Source organism: Psammomys obesus, unplaced genomic scaffold (assembly GCF_907164565.1).
Source record: "Psammomys obesus unplaced genomic scaffold, mPsaObe1.curated_primary_1811, whole genome shotgun sequence".
NCBI lineage: Eukaryota > Metazoa > Chordata > Mammalia > Rodentia > Muridae > Psammomys > Psammomys obesus.
The window spans coordinates 9,113,936-9,119,935 of NW_026585504.1; positions in this window are offsets into that span (position 1 = coordinate 9,113,936).

Consider the following 6,000-nt stretch of genomic DNA (forward strand, 5'->3'; position numbering starts at 1 on the left):
AAGGACAGGGCACCCGAAGCATGGGTGGGGCTTCTCAAGACAGCTGCGTTTTAAGTATCTTATCAATAGCTGTAGCTGTACATATGATTTTGGTGGCTCTGGAGTAAAATTTCAACAGCTTGCTAAGTTTTTTTTTCCCCAATTTTCTCCATCTTTTCTGATAAATGATATAATAGGGTGGCTGTAGAGGAGCCTTGATTGGGATTGTAATACGGTAACTTAAAGCCATAGGTTCACAGGGATTGCACAAGGGGAGGGGGTGTAGGTGTACTTTCTAAAAATTCTTTTTATGTTTCTTTTATCTCCCCCCCACTCCACCCCAATTCCTTCCAACACCCAACACCAGGTAGGAGAGAGAAAGAGTTAGTGGGAGAAGGGGGCGCAGTCCTTTCTTAGCTGCTCCCTGCTGGTCAGGGTTGTTGGGTTCCTTGGAGCCAGCTCAGTCTTTTTCAGGAGATCTCTAACTTCTTGTTTCACAACAGCAAATAGGAGCAGCAAGAGGAAAACAGGAACAGCCTTGTTCTTTCTCCTCTCCACACTCTCTGGGCTCTGGCATTTATTCCCTCTCCAGAGTCTTCAGAGTTAAATCATCTGCAGCTGGCAAAGAGCTCCTGTCAGAGCCCATGGGAAGCAAATAGTCTGCTGCTGTGGACTGTCCCACATCCCACACCTGGGACCCAAAAGAAAACATGTTTAGATACACACCAGGGGATTATGACATGTCTTTTATCACAAATAAATGTTCTTGTGAGAGTCCTAGGAAATCGCAGGTTATGCCTGGGAAAGGAAGAAGGCCATTTACTCTTGGGCCTTAAGCGTGGTTCATTGTTTTAACATCCTTGTTTGAAACACCTCTATAAGAATTACTTTAGGCTGGTGAGATGACTCAGCGGGTGAAGGCTCCTGCCAGCAAGCCTGAAGATCTGAGTCAATGCCCAGGACATACCTGAAGGGAGAGAAAAGGCTCCCACAGGTTGTCCTCTGACCCCCTCGCATGTATACACACACACACACACACACACACACACACACACCAAATAAAAACACAATAAAATGGTTTAAAGTGAACATTGTGTCTTATACAAGCAACAACCACAGCAAATGTTGTCAGTGTGCTGAAATTCTTCCCTCTCAGCCAGTCAGGGTCTCCAGGACCTTGGGGGTAATAGGCTTCTTTGCTCTCCCACATTCTGCTAATAGTCTTTCTACTCTCCTTACGATATTTATGTAGCATGGGAATGAATCCTCTCTCCAGGTTTTATCTTACAGTATACCTTAATGATCTTTCTTTCTGATCTAGAATTTTGTTGTGCTTGGAGGGAAAGAAAGAAGGAAACTCAGGCCAGAGAATCATGGATTGGAGGTTAGACTAACTAGAGGCTTCACGGTTGATTTTTAATCATGATGCAACCTGTATGGCCTTTCTTTGGTTAATTTCCTGTCTTAAATATCTGATTTTTATAGCTTCCAAAATTTTTTGTGTTGTTTGGTTTTGTTTTTCCAAGACAGGGTTTCTCTGTATAGCCTTGGCTATCCTGTTCACACCCACAGAGATCGGCCTGTGTCTACCTCCCTGAGTGCTGGGATGACAGGTGTGCGCCACCTCGCCTGGCAAACCTACTTTTTTGTTTTAATATTTAATAGTTCTTTTTTGTGTATGAGTTTTCTGGCTGCATGTATGAATGGGCACTTGTAGGGTTCCTGGTGCTAGCAGAGGTCGCAAGAGGAACTGGGGTTACAAACACCTGTGAGCTGCCGTGTGGGCGCTGGGGACTCAACGAGGTGGACAGTAAGAAGAGCTCCTCACCACTGAGTCATCTCTCCAACCTCAATTTCTACTTTTCTGTAAATTAGAAAAGTCATCATTTCTATTCCAAAACATTTGAAAATTCTAATTAAGCCAGGCGTGCTGGCACACAACTGTAATCCCAGCATTCAGGAGGCAGAGGCAGGTGGATCTCTGTGAGTTCAAGGCCAGCCTGGTCTGCAAAGCGAGTTCCAGACAGCCAGGGCTACGCAGAAATACCCTGTCTCGAAAAAAACAAAAGGAAAAAATCAAATTAAACTAGGTTCTTTATAATATTTAGTTCTATTCCGGGTACTTCTAGTTAACATGCAAAAAAAAAAAAAATCAGGTATGAGGTTGGAGAAATAGTTAAAATCACTTGTTACTCTTGCAGAGGCTCCAGGTTTGATTCCTAGCAACCATTATAAGGGGCTCACAACTGCTTCTAGACTCCAGGTCAAAGGGCTCCAGTATCCTCTTCTAGACTCTACAGGCATGCGTACGGTGCACGTGTGTACACTTAGGCATACACACATACACATAAATCTTTTTTTGTTTTCGTTTTTCGAGACAGGGTTTCTCTGTGTATCCTTGTCTGTCCTGAACTCACTTCATAGACCAGGCTGGCCTTGAACTCACAGAGATAACACCTGCCTCTGCCTCCAGAGTTCTGGGATTACAGACGCGTGCCACCAGGCCTGGCAAATAAATCTTTTTTTCTAAAAAACCCAACCAAATACATCAAATGCTCTCCACTGGGTAAACTGTAAAGCCAAGTGACCTCTAGTTACATTTCCTCATTTCTCCAAATACTTATGAGTTTATTAAACCATAAGTGTCAAACAGCTGAAGTACTAAATGGGAGGTTTTCTCCAGTCTCTCCTTCCTTGAATTACCATTTTCTCCTGAAAAAAACTTCCCTGTGCTAATAATGGGATTTGTGTTTTGGATCAGATTTCTGGGCTGCTCAAGGGAAGAGCTCCTTGGCTCTCATCTGGAGTTGGCTTCCTCCTATTGTGTCTTTGGCTGGGCCTACACATTTACACTTGGGAAGGCTGAATGGCCAATCTTTATAGTATCTTCTTGGCTGAGGTAGTAAGGTCTCTTCCAACCAAGGCATACCGTCTAGTTTTGGGGTTTCCTAAGATGGTATTACACTTTCTGTGACACCTCTGTCCTACTGGGGCAGAAGAAACAATGCATCTTCCATGCCTTTATGATCATTCCTAAAGTGAAATTGGTAAGGTTCCAATAATCAAGAGAGATCACAGAAAAATTCAGAATTAGAGACTGGAGGAGTGGAAGGAAAAAGAAGGTGGATGTTAATAAATAAATAAATAAATAAATAAATAAATAAATAAATAAATAAATAAGCAAGCAAGCTTATTGATTTAAAAAAATGAACAGAACCAAATCAAATTATCTGAAAACAAGGTTCCAAGCAGTAGAATTCCCTGGTTTAAAAAAAAATTCATACAAAATAGGATATTGTCTGAAGAAAATATATGATAGTCAAACAACCAGCTTCAGGATAAATCAGTGGACCTCCAGCTAAACTAAGAGAGCTCAAGGCCCAGAAAGATTCGCTTACATCCCACCAGTGGGGCACCATGAACTCATGCTGGTACCTGGTGCTAATCTGGACAAGTTCTCTGGTGAAAGCACATCTTCTTTGGAGCCTGATGTTCAGGTGCCCAAACTGTCACAATGCTCTCATCTCAAAGGGAATAAAAAGTGTTTTTATTTGTTTGTTTGATGGGTTGGTTGGTTTGGTTTTCCTAGACAGGGTTTCTCTGTGTAGCCCTCAGCATCCTAGAAGTCTCGCTGTAGACCATATTGGTCTTGAACTCAAAGATTCACCTGCCTCTGCCTCTTGAGTTCTGGGATAAAAGGGGTGCACCACTGTGCCTGGTTGAGTTGTTTTTTTTTTTAATTCTCTTCCCTCATTTTTTCTCTCCTTTGTAAAATTAAATTTATTCATTCACTTTACATCCCAGAGATATTTTTTAAATATTTATTTAGTTACATTTTTGCTTGCACATATGTACACGTGGAACCTGGGGAGGACAGAAAAGAATCAGAATCCTCGGAACTGGAGTTACAGGTGGTCGTGAGCAGCCACGTGAGTGCTGGGAACTCTGTAAGAGCATCCAGTACTCTGCTGATGACTGCTGAGCCATCTCTCTGATCCCCACAAAAGTTCTTTTGCTTCGTGAAAAGTGAGTGAACATGATCTGGGAAAATACATTCAAGCTGTCCTCAAAGCCATGTCTCACTAAGTGGCTATGTGAGATGTCTGCTGGCTACAGAAGGAAGAGCCTCATGCACCAAGATATTTATGACCTACCTCAAGGGAGCACAGGCAGATGGGCAACCTGTTACATGCTGTGAGGTGACTCCACAGCTTTTTCCGTCGGTAGAAACTTTGATCTGCTAAGAGTACATTTTAAAGGTTTTGATAGTCCAAAGGACGGTTAGACTGGGTACAGGGGTGGGAAATGAATGTCTTTCAAGGGGACCCAAAATAGCTCCAGGTGATTAGGCTCTGGGTCCTCAACATGTAATTCTTCACAGTCACTAAGTTCAATCTGGTCATTTACCCTTTTAGCATCTTCAGTGCAGGTGTGGTTTATTTTGGGGACCATCTGCTCACTCCTATCATCTAAATTGATTGCAAACATTTATGATAATGAAATCTTATTTCTTCTTTGAGGAGCATCTCCATAAACATAAGCACTACTAAAACTGATATCAATCCTCAAGTATATGTTTTCATTGGGAAAGTATATAATTACATTCATTTTTTGTTTTCTTTCAGATGGGATTTTTCTGTGTGGCTTTGACTGTCCTGGAACTCTTTCTGTAGACTAGGCTGGCCTTGAACTCAGAGATCCATCTGCGTCTGCCTTCTGAGTACTGGGATTAAAGGCATGTGCCACCATTGTCCAGCTATATAGTGGGGTTTTAATATGTTATTACATTGCAGATTAAATGTTCCTAGTTGAACATTTGGAACATTTGGAATCTCCACAATTACAAACAAAATTTAGAATGCAAGATGGTTCTCCCTGTAGTGATGTCTGTCACATCCTGCTGGAGCTTGAGCTCAGAAAAGACATCTGTTGCTAAGTGACATAAAAATAGAAGCCTTGCTTGTCTACTTTCCACAATGTATTTTGGCCATTTTATTAACTGGTCTTTTTGTTTTGTTTTTTAATAATTGATCAATTTTTAAAGGTTTATTTATTTAATGTAAATGAGTGCTCTATCTGCAAGTACACCTGCCTGCCAGAAGAGGGCATCAGACCTCTGTGTAGATGGTTGTGAGCCACCATGTGGTCCTGGGAATTGAACTCAGGACCTCTAGGAAGAACAGACAGTGCTCTAAACCACTGAGCCATCTTTCCAGGCCACCTGTTACAGGTCTTACTGAATTTGAGTGGGCTTTTTTTTTTTCTTTTTTTAACCTCTTTGAATTATTTTCTCTATTTCCTCCAGACTGTATGAACCATCTAATTTTTCATTAATTATAAAGTCTGTACTAGTCTCATGGATAAAAAGCAACAACTGAAAGGTACCAATAATCTTTTGATTGAGAACTAAGGAAAACTGGAAATAAATTGCCTTTCTAGCAATCATTTCTTGATGTGTTTCTCAGTGTTGTCTTTAAGCAACCGATCTCACCAAGGGCAAAAGGTTTTAAACAAGTTTAAGGCTTGATTGACAAATAGGCAGAATCAAGGCTACTATGTTGGTAGCTACTTCCTGTGTTGTCTATAATGATCGTGATTTTCTCTTTCTACTCCTTCTATTTTTTGTTGCACCACCATGTCTGACCATTTCCTAATTTTCATTTGGTGTGGCACACTGGTGCATTTTTGTGTGGGGAGGAGCATTGAAAGGGTGTGGGGGTCAGAGGACAATCCAAAGTGTTAGTTCTCACTTTCTGTCTTGCTTTGAAACAGGATCTCTTTGTCGTTTCTGTGCTGTGTGTTCACCAGGCTAGCTGGCTTCTGAGCTTCTATCTCTATTTTCCCTGAATGAACAATGAAATTACAGACCTTTCTATATGTCTGGCTTTTTAGGAAGGTACTGGGATTTGAACTTAGGTCATCATGCTTGTACAACAAGCACTTTTACCAATGTACCATCTTCCCAGTCTGCATATGTGTGTGTGTGTGTGTGTGTGTGTGTGTGTGTGTGTGTGTGTGTGT